The sequence below is a fragment of the Diabrotica virgifera genome, chromosome 1 (assembly GCF_917563875.1).
Source record: "Diabrotica virgifera virgifera chromosome 1, PGI_DIABVI_V3a".
Classification (NCBI taxonomy): domain Eukaryota; kingdom Metazoa; phylum Arthropoda; class Insecta; order Coleoptera; family Chrysomelidae; genus Diabrotica; species Diabrotica virgifera.
This window is the reverse complement of record NC_065443.1, coordinates 59,590,601-59,605,574: the sequence shown is the minus strand read 5'-3', so window position 1 is coordinate 59,605,574 and position 14,974 is coordinate 59,590,601. Positions and strand designations below refer to the sequence as shown.

The following is a 14,974-nucleotide window of genomic DNA, read 5'->3' as shown; positions in this document are numbered from 1 at the left end:
AATTTTTGTAGGCTTTTGTAAGGTCTATAGGCTTATTAATATTAATTCTTTTTAAAATCCTCAGTCTCAAAAAGAGGTGACTTTGAAAAGGTTGGTAAAGGTGGTTTTTGCATGTTATTACAAGTTTTAATTATCAATAGCTCACTCAATTTTTGCCGTAGTAAAAATTTTTGCAAACTAGTTTCTTGGGAATTAAATAAGCTACAATTTCATATTTAAACATTTATTCGTATCTCTGATGCTAATCTTTCTATTCTGAAGAAAAGGCTATTTTTTTCCAAACTACAAAAATTCGTTATTCGCTTCTAACTCCATTTTTTTTTAAACTAATCATTCTAAACCGCTCAAACTTTTAGCACCTATTAATAATATACAAATAAAGAAGACCCAATAAGGTTAATGACTAATTTTAATTAGGGTGGTGATTAGGAGGTTGCTTCGGATCACTTTTTCGCTGAAAAAAGAAGGGACTATCATTCTTTTCAATATACGTCACTTAATTTTTGAGCTAGAGAGTTTGTTGTTATTTCTGGAGATAGATATTTTAAAATGCTTTAAATTAGTTTAAACAAGTTATCCTCGAAAAATGCATAGTTTTCCCGTCTTTTGACTTTGAAACTACAGTATTTAGCATTTGACGAAGTTAATAGTGTATAGCTAACAGTTAATAGTGTATAACTCGATTACTATTGGTCTTAAAGGAAATTAAAAGAAACGGTTTTGTTTATTTTTTCAAAGGATACATTTTTGTTAAGTAAAGTTGTTTTGATAAAACGAAAACTTTTGGAGTTATTAGCCGAAAACTTATTAACAACATTGATTTTTTCGATATAAAACCAACACTTTCGATAGCGAATAAATTGAAAACTATTAATTTTATCAAAAAAATGTATAGAACATTTTTTGCTTAGAATGAATGTTTTTACCAACTTTTGCTGTCAAATGTTATAAAAAATTTCCACCCCCGAGTTGGGGTGGCAACCACCCCCATGGTAAAAGCGCCTTTGGGCATCATATAGATTTGGATCCTTGGACTATCCACTACTTATTCTCAAATTTTCAAGCAAATCGATCCATTCTGTAAAAATTGCGAGGTTTTGTCCTATTTTAAGCTTCATTACTTGGACTATATATAGAAAAAAACGTAAATATTTATCAATTTACATACTTACATTTATCTAAGAGTCTAAGATCTTATTCCCCGTATCTAGTAACACATTGCCTCAACATGTGTGAGTAGAACTGTTTCGTCGGACAATTTCCTTTAACAGTAATGATCTTTCTTCCTCGTTGAACCAACGTATTATTGGACTCTTCGTGTATCGGAAATAATGTATCACCTCGAAGAATATACCCGGAACTCACTAAACTCGTTGCCATATATATGATTAGTAAAATTGTCAGTATTTTGTTCATCGTTTCTAAATTTTTCGTTAATTTTACTTGTGGTTTTAGTTTACGTCATGTTTCATACACTAGTCAAGCATTTAGTAATTGTTTTATGCTTTGGTAATAATTAAAGGTTGGAGGTTATCGTTAAAAAGGAAATAAATACGAGGGGATAACGAAATTTATTTTTATAAGCCATAACATTAAGTGAGCAGACACGATTGAACTATTTTTAAATTTGAGATATTTTGTTTATTATTAAGAAGCATGGAGACGGGGAAGAGTATTTCAAAAAACTTTTAGTAGAAAATGGAGTCGAATTTTAAGAAAGTGGAAACTGAAACTAAGGTGAAATTACAATAGGCTTGCCAATCAGATTAACAACACAAGAAATTAAAAATGTAGGTATGTAAACATCTGAAGAGGTACGAAGCAACCGGACCAGAGAATAGACCCAGAGAATTGTTTAACTATGAAAGGAACAAATTATACAATCATCTTTGGGATGGTAACTATTGCAGGAATGCATAAACACAAGCGAAATCCTTAAGAGGCTGCAGTAGCGATCAACAGGTAGCAACAAACGCGTTCCAAGATTGCGGCTCTAATTTTGAATATTTTGTCGAGATATTTGGCACACATATTCGTAATATAATAAAGAATGGCGGTACAGAGCCCAATTTCAGAAATATGTTAGTACGTGGAAATTACTCTATAACTAAATAAAATATTGAAAAAAGGAGCCTGTACCGCCATTAAGAAGAAATAAAACCTTTTTCCAAATAAACTTTTTTATCCCATGCCTAGATTTTGTGTAATCTTGGAACTACTAAAATTTTTTATTTCTAACAAGAAATCGAACATATTATAACTAAATAACTAATTAGGCAACATAGAGAAATTATCACTGTCAGTTTGACAAACCTGCGTCAGACTTTCTCTAATCTGTTTTGTCATCTTTATCGATATCTGTTCAGTGCAGTAGTGTGTTAATTTAAGAATTCGTTTTTGTTGTTTCATAGGAAAGTAGTGTTTATTGATAGTAAATTCAATTTGTTGTTGTTGTATAAGTTGTTGGCCTCTTTGAAAGAATAGATTGTTGTTAATTGTGAGTTTTAGTTGTATGTAGGTAAGTAAGTATATTTTACGTAAAAATATTTCGAATTCTAATGCGAGTATATAAAGTTTTAGGACGATTTTTTATTCTAAAAATATTATCAATAGTTTAACAAAATGGAAAAAGTAAATCAAACGAAAAATAAAGTGAAACTTTCCAAGAAAAAGTCCATTAAAAACCGTGCCAAAATTATGCGAAAATCGAAATTTGTTTCGCTTCACAATAAAAAATGATTATTTATTATTGTTTTATTATTAGATATTTCATGCAAATACCTATCTTAACATAAAATTTTCACCCATTTTGGTTTATTTTTATAAATATCCATTTATTAATAATAAAATCGTTTTCTATTACTTCCATTCAAAATATTAATCTTAGATAATGTCAAAGATTACCACTGTTGCCAAAGTTTATGATACTATCTCCCGAAGGTATATTTTGTTGCTACCTGTTGATCGCTACTGTTTACTCTTAAGAAATGATAAAACACAATATCTTATTAGTACCTACCTACTATACATAAAAAGGGTGACAAGAATAATAATTGTGAAAATTACCGGGGAATAACTAACTGGATTTATTAGTATAATTACATAGGAATATTGTGAAGAATGGACTCATGAAAGAATATTTAGATTCTGAAGCAGAATAACTAGCAGAATTTCGTCCACTATTGACCACATTTTCTCCTTATAGGCCTGGATCCCGCATACTAAAAAAAGTTAAGTAATAGCAAGCTGAAAATTTGTTAATAGCTTAACGGTGTCTAGTCGGACAAACTTTGATATATGGGAACACTGGAACAGGGGGGTTTTAATTGTGGAACGTAATTTTAATTGTGGAACGTGTCATCCTGACAAGTTTATGATTGTGAAAACTAGCAGGTTGTTTTTAAGTTTATTCAATAGCAAACTTTCTATATTATATGGAAAAATATATGTCCGCTAACTATATTGGGCATTTTAATAAGTCCAACACGAAGAACATTTCAAATGACAGGAATTATGTTGGTGATAAATAGCAGTCTGATTTTTGCATGAGAGTTTAATGAAAGGGTAACAAATCAATCGGAAATTCTGTCCGACAAAATACATGGGACGTTTCCGTAGTCTGACGTTCGAAACCTGTAACCTGATCCACAATTCAAACTTCTCCTGTTCCCGTTCATCAAAGTTTGTCCGACTAGACTTTGTTAAGCTATTAACAAATTTTCAGCTTGCTATTAATCAACTTTTTTGGTACGCGGGATCCAAGCCTATTAACTCATGCAGATAATAGAAAAAAAATATGGCATGGAATCAATAAGAAATTCGTATGTTATTCGTTGACCTGAAAATACGAATATTAATATAGAATTAATAAAAGCTCTCATGGTACTATAAAGTCAACTCCTACCAAAAATAAAAACACGGACACAAATAACAACATGATTTGTAACATCAAAGCAAACATGAAGCAAGGATGTTGCTTGTCGCCCACTTTATTGAAAGTATACCTCGAAAGTGATTCAAAAGGATGAAAACAAAAATATAGAACAATGGGAATTCGCTCAACTTTGCAGACGATTAACTAATAGTGGCTAAAGAGTATAATTGAAACTATACTGTCCGAAAATTAATTGAAGCGTACGATATGTGGGATCTGAAGTCAACCTAAAGAAAACTGAAAACTTCTGCATTGGAGGACAACAAAAAGATCTCATATTGGACGACAAAACCACGATAATCTATTGTTACGACTACAAAAAATAACAGGTATCAATATTTCGCACGATGGAACATTAGACAAAGCCATAAGAGAAAGACATGCGACAGGTAGAAAAGTCATTACAATGTTAAATAGTATTTTATAAAACCAATCCATCAACGAGGAGAACGATACACTTTTCAGCAACTGATACTCGAAGAAAAGATAGAGGGTATGAGCGGTCTGAGACTTAAAAAATGTCATGGCTGCGTAATATTCGTCAATGGACAGGAATCCACAGCTACGAATTGCTTCGCAATGCTGCTACAAAGAGAACTATTTAATTCTGACTATCTAACATCTCTTTATAGAAGAATGCTGAGAATATCCTGGACAGCAGGGATCACGAACAAAGAAGTCCTAGGAAGAATGAAGAAGGACCCGGTAGAAGGAGAATATCATGGCTGCGGAATTTGAGAACATGGTTTAAGAAAACTTTAACGGAACTGTTTCGAGCCGCAGCGAGCAAGGTTATGATTGCCAATATGATTTCCAACATCCGAAACGCATAGAGAACCAGAAGAAGAAGAACATCTCACCTGACAAGCTAATGTTCGGCGGAAGCTTACGCAGGAATGCTCGGCACCTTAAGAAGAATAATCCATCAGCAATGAAAATAAAAAGAGGATTTATGAGACTATGTATAGTGAAAAGTATCACTTCATATACAGTGTGAGGTATGGCCGCCACCGCAAAGAAAGACATTGGCAAAGCTAAGAGCAACGGCAATGGATTTTTGGAGAAAAGCGGCAGGAAGATCTGCAAGAGAAAGGATTAACAACTAACGCGTTATAGAAACAATGTGATTCAATCGAACTATCACGATCACAGATTAATGTAGGAAACAGAAGTTGAACCTCGCAAAATGGACACAAGTCCGGTTTTATTTCTTTTTTATAGTATATCAAGGGGTGCTTATTATGAGACTAACTTTTTCTTAAAAAATTTCGCCCCGGAACTCCCCTTTTCGTCCCTTTAAAGGGGGTTATTTATGGTTTTTGCGAAACGTAGCCCTTCCTGTACGTTTTGCAAAAAAAATACCTTAATAGAAATATGAAGAGGACTATATTTCCTACTATTTATTTCCCGACAGCATATGTCTATCACCTACCGTTTAGCGGGGGTGGCGCCCCAAAGTTACCAAGTTTTTAAAAAAGATGTTTTAAAAAAAAATTATTTTTCCCTAACTGTAATGGGAATCAAGAAGAAATCCTACGGCAATTTATCACAAATAAGTGGCTGATTTTTTGGTATAGGTTTCATTTAAGGGCAATTGCCTATTTTTTAATTACAGGGTGTTACATTTTAAAAGAACCCCTTTTTATACCATCTGAACCGCTTATGCTAGAGTAAAAAAACTTTCAACGATTACCCATGTACAAGTATTATTTACAAATTTGTATAATGCACCCCCATATTTTCTCTGGAACCACCCCAAAAAAAGGAGAATTAGTAAAGAATATAATCAAAAATTGATTTTGGGCCACCACTGTGGCTTTAGGGTGCAAAGAAAGTAAAGTATGCATAGGTCATAATGTGTAGCAGACAGTATGTTCTTTTATTTTCCATAAGTACGTTATCAATAACATGAATAGGTGACGAAGAAAAAAAAACAAAAACTGGAGCCCGCCAAAGCATTTCTGAGGTTTACGGCGCCACTTTGCCTTAACGGTTAAAGGACCTTATTTGTAGAGAAAATAGTGGTCTTTAATTCTGTATAAGTTTTGTTTCAAAAAAATGCATAGGTAATGGGAAAATCGTAAAAACATGCTCGTCAAGGGATAGGGGTAGTATCCGTAGTTTATTTTCAGGGATAGGGGTAGTTTCCCTGGATGTTGCAATAACCATATATTTTTATGAAAAACCCTATTGATGGAGCATATGCCCATATGGGTCAAAAAGCAAAATAAAAAAAATTTAACCCCCCATTTTAATTTATTTTTTTGGCTACACGGGTTGCACCAAGAAATCGCTTTTGATGTCCATGCATGGGTAATAAGAACGTGCACAAAATGATATATGAAACATTTTAATAAAGGGCATGGTGTGTGAAGGATTCCAAGAAAATCACTTTGTTAATTAATTCTCCTTTGTTTGGGGTGGTTTCGGGGAAAAATGGGGGTGCATTATATAAATCTGTAAATACCACCAGTTCATGGGTAATCGCTGAACGTTTTTTTAATCTAGCATAGGCGGTTCAGATGGTATAAAAAGGGGTTTTTTTTTAAATGTAACACCTTGTATTTAAAAAATAGGCAAATACCCTTAAATGAAACCTATACCAAAAAATCAGCTACTTATTTGTGATTAATTGTCGCAGGATTTCTTCTTGATTTCCATTACAGTTAGGGAAAAATATTTTTTAAAAACATCTTTTTTAAAAACTTGTCAAATTTGGGGCGCTACCCCCGCTAAACGGTAGGTGATAGACATATGCTCTTGGGGAAAAAATAGTATGAAAATATAGTACTCTTCATATTTCTATTGGGGAAATTTTTTGCAAAACGTACAGGAAGGGCTACGTTTCGCAAAAACCACATATTACCCCCTTTAAAGGGATGAGGCGGTTCCGGGACGAAATTTTTTAAGAAAAAGTTAGTCTCATAATAAGCACCCCTCGATATACCAGAAAAAAAATAAAACCAGACTTGTGTCCATTTTGCGAGGTTCAACCTTTGTTTCCTACACTAGATAACTTTTCAACAAAATAACTTATCTGATTCAGACATGTACGAAGAATTCATGAACAACGAATACCAAACTAAGAGGAAAATTTAACTTGCACTGAATGAGTCCGGTTGAATGTGTTTAGCAATAATTATTGTTTTTTATGTTTATCCTTATTATGTAATATTGTCTCCCTGTGAAAGTTCATTAAGTAGATTTTGCAGGGAGGTAATAAGAATAGAATTGTATAAAAGTTTATATTGAAAAAATTAAAAAAAAAAAAAAAAATGTATACAAAAAAAAATGTATAAAAAAAATTAAATCTTATTAAAAAAAAAAAAAAAAAAGTATAATAAATTATAAAAAAATAAAAAAGAGAAAAAAAAAATTAAAAACACAAAGAGGGTGTAAACCTCCGCGGGGTTGATCCGGGTTGAAGCCTTATCGCTGTGTAAAAAAAACATATATTTATTAGCATTTAGTATTAGTATTTAGTATTAGCATGTAGTTTTTTTTGTCGATTTAATTATTTGTAAATTAATTTAAGTTGGTTAGGGCCATGAATGAGGAGTATACCTACTGGTCAATTAAATGTTTCCACTTCTACATATGTATGTATGTATGTGCGTGCATAAGTATTATATGTGCGCACATGTACCTAATGTATTATGTAATGCAATGTATTATATTTGGAATATTGTAGCAAACAGTAATTTATTATCTATCGTGGCTGAATGGATCAAGTAATCCAAAGCCAATAAGAAAGAAAAAAAAAAAAAAAAAAAAACGAATACCAAAGTAAATACTGAAATGGCAACCATAAGGCAATAGAAAGGGGGTCGATCGAGAACAGGTTGAAGAGTAGGAATAGACAAAAAGGTGAGAGAGGGAAACATCTGCCTAGATGCAGATTGGCTCCGATTGCATTTTATTTTCCAACTAAAATAGTGAATTGCATAAGATGCCACAAGGAAATAGCTTCAGAAGAATAAACGGACTGATTGCTCCAACATATACTTCCAAGAAGGAGTCTTGCTCTTAAACAAACCGAGCAAGAGCGAATAACTGCAATAGACAACACAAAAGTACCCACCAAGCGTGACGCCAAACTAGTCAAAAATTGAAAGATGAAAAATGTGAAAAATAATAATCAAAATAAAAAAGTCAAATAATAAGAGGTATAAGAAAAAAATAGAAGACAAAGAACTAGGAAGAGCCCAAAATGAATAACCAAAAAGTTAACCTATATAATTACAATTAGCAATTGATTATACAGGTGTCTCGAAAAGATTGCTCATAAATTATACCACAGATTCTGGGGTCAAAAATAGGTTGATTGAACCTCACTTACCTATATACAATAGTGCAGACAAAAAAAGTTACAGCCCTTTTGAAGTTACAAAATGAAAATCGATTTTTTTTCATATATCGAAAAATGTTAAAGATTTTTTTACTGAAAATGGACATGTAGCATTCTTATGGCAGCAACATCTTAAAAAGAAATTAAAGTGAAATTTGTGCACCCCATGAAAATGTTATGGGGGTTTTGTTCCCTTAAACCCGTCCAAACTTTTGTGTACGTTCGAATTAAATTAATATCGTATTACCATTAGTTAAAAACAATGTTTTTAAAACTTTTTTGCCTCTTAGTACTTTTTCGATAAGCTAGTGTTTATCGAGATATTTTGAATATTTGTCGAATCCACCACATATTTGTACAGGGTGTCCAGAAACTCTACCGACCAACGAAGAGAGGAGATTCTTCAGATAATTTAACCCAATTCACTTAGTCCGAAAATGCTTCCTACGGGAGCTAGAGCTCTTTGAAGATGGCGTCTTGTAATTAGTTTTTCTTAAATACCTCCAGAACGCTTCTATTTAGAAAAACAAAAATTGGTACGCGTATTTATCGTCAAGATATAAATCTAATCCATCCATTGCAAATTTCTAGTATCGATCATAGGCGTTCGTTTTGGGTAGGGCAACGGTTATTTTATCGCATAACTTTTTTATCTTTAACTTTTATGCATTTCTGACACTGGATTATTAAATTGTGAAGCATTCTAGTACTAAAATGTACTCTTGTTTTAAATCGGCAGGACACACTGTTTTCTAGAAAAATCAATTTGAAAATTTTTCGCTTTTTGAATAAAAAAAAATTCAAAAAAAACTGTTTAGAAAGACGAAAACTGGTACATTTATTTATATTCCAGAGATAAATCGATTTCATTAATTGCGAATTTCTAGTACTGGTCATAGGCGTCCGTTTTGGGTAGGTCAACAGTTATTTTATAGCATAACTTTTTTGTCTTGAATTTTTGACACTAGATTATTAAATTATGAGGTATTCGAGTACTAAAAGTTACTCTTACTTTATGTTGGTAAAATACTTCGCTTTTTGTTGGAAAGTTCTTTCAATTTTTTTTTTTAAATTCCAAAAACGAAAAACCTTCAAATCGATTTTTCTAGAAAACGGTGTGTCCTACCGACTTAAATCAAGAGTACCTTTTAGTACTAGAATATCTCACAATTTAGTAATCCGGTGTCAAAAATGCATAAAAGTTAAGGACAAAAAAGTTATGCGATAAAATACCCGTTGCTCCACCCAAAACGCACGCCTATGACCGGTACTAGAAATTTGCAATGGATGGAATCGATTCATCTCTGAAAAGTAAATAGGCATACCAATTTTCGTTTTTCTAAATAGAAGCGTTCTGGAGGTATTTAAGAAAAACTAATTTCATGGCGCCATCTTCAAAGAGCTCTAGCTCCCTTAAGAAGCATTTTCGGACTAGGTGAATTGGGTTAAATTGTCTTAAAATTATCTGAGGAATTTCCTGTCTTCGTTTGTCGGTAGAGTTTCTGGACACCCTGTATATGGTTAAGTACGATTATAGAGACCTGTTAATAATCTGAAAATTTATTTATAATTTACATTTTTATGTATATTTTGAAAAAGAAGCCACATCTCGATAAAAGGTGACTTATCAAAAAAAGACTAAGAGACAAAAAAAAGTTTTAGAAACACTGTGTTTAACTAATGGTACCACAATAATAGTTTAATTGGAACGTACACAAACATTTGGGGGGTTTAAAGGAGCAAAACCCACAGAAAATATTTATGTAAATATATTAAAAAAGAAGCCGCATCTCGATAAAAACTGGCTTATCGAAAAAAATACTAAGAGACAGAAAAGTTTTAGAAACGTTGTGTTTAACTAATGGTACCACAATAATGAATTAATTGTGACGTACACAAAAATTTGGGGGGGGGGGGGGTTTAAGGGTACAAAACCCCCATAAAATTTTTATGGGGTGGACAAATTTCACTATAATTTTGTTTTAAGATGTTTCTGACATAAGAATTATACATGTCCGTTTTCAATAAAAAATCTTTAATAGTTTTCGATATATTGAAAAAAATCGATTTTCATTTTGTAACTTCAAAGGGCTGTAACTTTTTTTATGAGCACATTTGTACTAAGTTAAGTTAGGTTCAATCGAACTATTTTTGACCCCATAATGTGCGGTATAATTTATGACCAATCTTTTCGGGACACCCTGTATATTAATCAATGGGCCTATGCGGACCCTGTTGACTGCCACTCTAAATAGTTCTGCACTACTGCATTCGAACCATTCCCTCAAGTTCTTAAGCTAGAATATTCTTCTTCTTCCCACATTTAGCTTTCCTCGAATTTTTGCCTTGCGCAATAAGTTGTAAGAATAAGTATTTTGTCCCCTCATCAGATGTCCTAAGTACTCAAGTTTTCTCTTTTGGTAGGTAATATTATTGTTTCCGCTCATTCCCTATCCTTCTCGTTACTTCCACGATTGGCATTCTTTGAATCCATCATATTCGTAGGATTCTTAGGCAATACCAAAATTCAAAGGCGGCCAACTTATTCAGATGCACTTGTTTTAGTGTTCACGCTTGCAAACCATATAATAAAGAAGCGTAGAATCACGTAACGCCGAATCATCCTTACACTTATAAACTTATATCCCGTCAACAAAGAAACTTTTAATTTGAATGAATGATGCAAGTAATAATCATTTCAATACGCGTCTGAATTTCTTTGGTTTCATCTACATTTGATGTTATCCTCGTGCGTAAGTATTTGTATCTATCCGCAATAACAATTACAGTATCTTCAATCAATCAACTGGATGTTTGCATCTGCTTATTTAGACATGGACATGCCCATTTAGTTTTCTTGAAATTCATCTGCAGTCCGTATTCGGTACAGCATTCATTAAGGCGTTACATTAAGGTATGTATAGATATGCGCGCAGTGCGTTCTTGGCGCCGACAAAAGTTGGATCGTGTGCGCACCGTTTGTGCCACTTGAAAACACGTAATAATCTAACCCGCCACGAACGCGTAACGCACATACGGCGCGGAGTGCTCGGCGCTATGTTCGCCAATAGAGCCATATGGACCTTTCAGTCGTAGTTTCGCTGTCAGTTTAGCCTTTAATACGCATTTAATCAATTGCTTCTTCTCTAGTTCGTCCAAAAATTCGTTGTATAATTCGATTGCATTCGAGAATGCCTTGATCGACTCTTCTGTGCTTCCAATATGTGGGACCAGGTTCCCTGCGGTTTTGAGATCAAATTTTTCTGCCATTGTATCGTTTTTAGGCTTCTCCTTTCTTTTCTCTAATACTACTGTATTCGTTATTCGTCATTATTACTGTATCGTCTACACAACATAAGAACGATAGCAGTAACCCAAGCGGACTCCTCTCTGTATTTTGATATCTCGGATGTTCTAGTTGTTAACTCTTACCTTGGCGGATTCATTCCAATATAGATTAGATATAATTTTCATATCAACAGTTAACATTTTTTGCTTTTTAATAAATCTACAAGCTTTTTATATTGAACCTTGAACTTAACTTCTCAAAGTCTACAAAACATAAGTACATGTCCATGCATCTCTGGACCAGCAGATTCAAGCCGAACAAAGCACCTCTTGTGCCCATTAGGTACCATCTCTAAAGCCAAATTGTCTGTCACTAATTTCATATTCAAGAGTTTTAACAATTCTGCTGTGCAGTATCTTCAAAAATATTTTAAGGATGTGACTCATTAAAGCTATTGTTCTATGATATGAGTAGCTTGTTGCATTTGATTTTTGGAAATTGCTATAAATGTCGATTGTAACCATTGTCTAGGGAATGTGGATCTTTACATTAGAAATAAACAATCATTTTAAAACTTTATTGTTTAATCAAAGTATAAAAATACATAAACTTAAAACTTACATAACTTCATTAAAACTAAAAATAATACATTTCATAGGCACATTAAGGTATCTACTGCATTTCCAAATTTATATACTTTCTTTTAGAATGCTGTTTCTGCAGTTTCAATTGGAATGGAAATTATTACCTTGTTGACATCAAAATATGTCATTTATGACGCAAAATTTACAAAACCTAAATTATTAAAAATTGCAAAAATAAAAAGAAAAGAGAATGTCTATATAATTGAAAGTAATTAAGAGAATACGGTCATGGAGTGTTAACTCCTTATCACTACGAATTCAACGCTATTGAATTAGTTTGAGCAAACTGCAAGTCATAAATATTATAATACAATACAGTGATGAGCGCGCAAATAACCGGCAAAATGACGCAAACGATGGAAAACATATTAAGTTGTGAGATAAAAGAGACGAAACTAGTAGAGATGAGAAATTTAGCGATAGTAACCTATACATTTACATTAATTGATGGATTCGACCGTTACTTGATGGAAGTTCATTTTATCTTACAATAAAACACTGAAAACGTTTGTTTTCTATACTTCCACAAAATTTATTACAACTATGTGACTACAACTGTTTCGGCAGAGTGCCTTTCTCAAGTGATTTAGATTATTATAGGTTTGCTTTTTTAAAGTCTTTAACTGAAGAGGTTGAGGAGTGGGGAGCCGTTTGTCTCGAGTTGGTCATTCAGAATTATATCTGTATTTTTCAATTTATTAGAATCTATGGAAATAAATAAATTGAAAAATACAGATATAATTCTCAATGACCAACTCGAGACAAACAGCCCCACTCCTCAACTTCTTCAGTTGAAGACTTTAAAAAGGCAAATCCATGGTAATCTAAATCACTTGAGAAAGGCACTCTGCCGAAACAGCTGTAGTCACATAGTTGTAATAAATTTTGTGGAAGTATAGAAAACAAACGTTTTCAGTGTTTTATTGTTAAATTTACATTATATTGATTGTTTCCCATCTTTAGACGTATCGGACGAGTTTGGCAACTAACACTGTGACAGTGACAGTTTTAGTTGACATACTCCTCTGATACGTTTAAAGCTGGGGAACAATCAACATAATGTAAATTTATACGTTTCCACAGCTAAATTTCTCACCTCTACTAGTTTTATCTTTTTATCTCACAACTTAATATGTTTTCCATCTTTTGTATTATTTTGCCGATTATTATCGCGCTCATCACTCTATTATTCAATAAGTATATTAGTAGAGATATGTGAAAAGAGGTACTAAACCAATGTAACACAGATTGGAAAAAATATTTTTGACATACTCACGAAATTATTAAAAAGTGACATATCCGCGAAAAAAATATGGTTGACCAATAAATAAAACCAGAAGTATAAAAATGTTCATGGTAATATTAGCCACGTTCCAATTCTTATAACCGATGTAAATTGGGCTCATATGTTTTGGTTTATTTCCTATAATAGGAATGATCGCATGCGCAAAGAACCAGCGGATTTACTGTAAAATATACAACATTTAGAGATGACTGTTTTAAAGAGTAAATTATCAGTAGTAAATAATTGTGAAACAAATATTAAGACGAACCAGAACCAATTATGGACTTACGGCTCCGTAACCCTCATTGAATGATCTCAACCGGGATGCGTTAAAACACGAGAAAACCGGAATATACTTTAATCCTTTTATCGTTTAAGATAATAGGATAAGACTACCGACAAAATTTGGAAGAGTTTTTAAATCTCTATTTAGAAAATTTAAAACTCAAGCAGTTACTGCATCAAATGTCTTCCTTACTCTTTCACTTATAGCACCATAGAGAAAGTATTCTATTCTAATGAGGACTCTATCCACTTTCTGTACTTCATAAAGTCAGGTATGGAACAACATGATTCCCCAACTAAAATATACATTTTTCAAAACTATCAATTTACATTTAATAGCACCATTAAAAGCGAAAGGCAACTTTATCACACTTTTTCCCTACAATATTTTCTTTGGGATAGCTATAAAATAGTAACAAACAGTTTTTTTAACAACTAAACATATTATTCACAAATATTGTATATACCTATTATTAATATCTTATCTTCTATACTATCAATATCTAGTTTAAAAGGTTGCGTCAGCTGATGTCAAAATAAAATAAGCCCCCACATAGTGTTTATTTAAAAAAGTGGGTTACTTTCTTGATTCACGGTGTTCAAGAGAAAATCTAAATAAAAGTTGATCGAACACCCTATTTTTTTTTGCTTTTATGCTTGCAGTATCCCTTGTAGTTCAAAAATACGTCAAAATTAAAATCGGCTACTTTAAAGTTAAAAGTGCACACTTTTTTGCGCTAGCGTAAAAGAAGATATTTTCTATTTATTATTTTGTTTTTTTATTTTTCTTTATCTGTATAATTGGATTTTCGTGTATTTTAATATGTTTGAGTATGTATACGATATGTATACACACTCACATATACACACAGACATACACATACACACAAATATACCGGGTGTTGAATAGTCAAACGGGCCATAGGAAACAATGGGAAATTATAAACTGTTGAATTAGTGCTTCCCTAATTATTTTAAATCAAAAGTCATGAGAAACTATTTGTAAAGGACTTAAATCTGTATAAAAAACAGAATTCATTCCAGAATTTTGCCAAAGATGTAAAACAATTGCCAAAGTATCTAATCCCATCGACAACTAAAAGTCAGATTTTATCTCTAAAAATCATACGAACTAGCTAAATTTTGCTAAGAATATCAATTTTGGAACCCTAAAAAAGATGAAAACAAT

The 14,974-nt window shown here is 32.5% G+C and overlaps 1 protein-coding gene across 1 annotated transcript in view; it reads right to left on the bottom strand.

Moving 5' to 3' along the window:
• Positions 1 to 1,491, bottom strand: part of LOC114331358 (leucine-rich repeat-containing protein 15-like) — a 58,607-nt gene extending 57,116 nt beyond the window's left edge. The window contains exon 1 of the mRNA XM_050656523.1: positions 1,173 to 1,491. The gene's annotated coding sequence lies outside the window, so the exon portion shown is untranslated. The remainder of the gene's footprint in view (positions 1 to 1,172) is intronic.
• Positions 1,492 to 14,974: the final 13,483 nt, after the last annotated feature.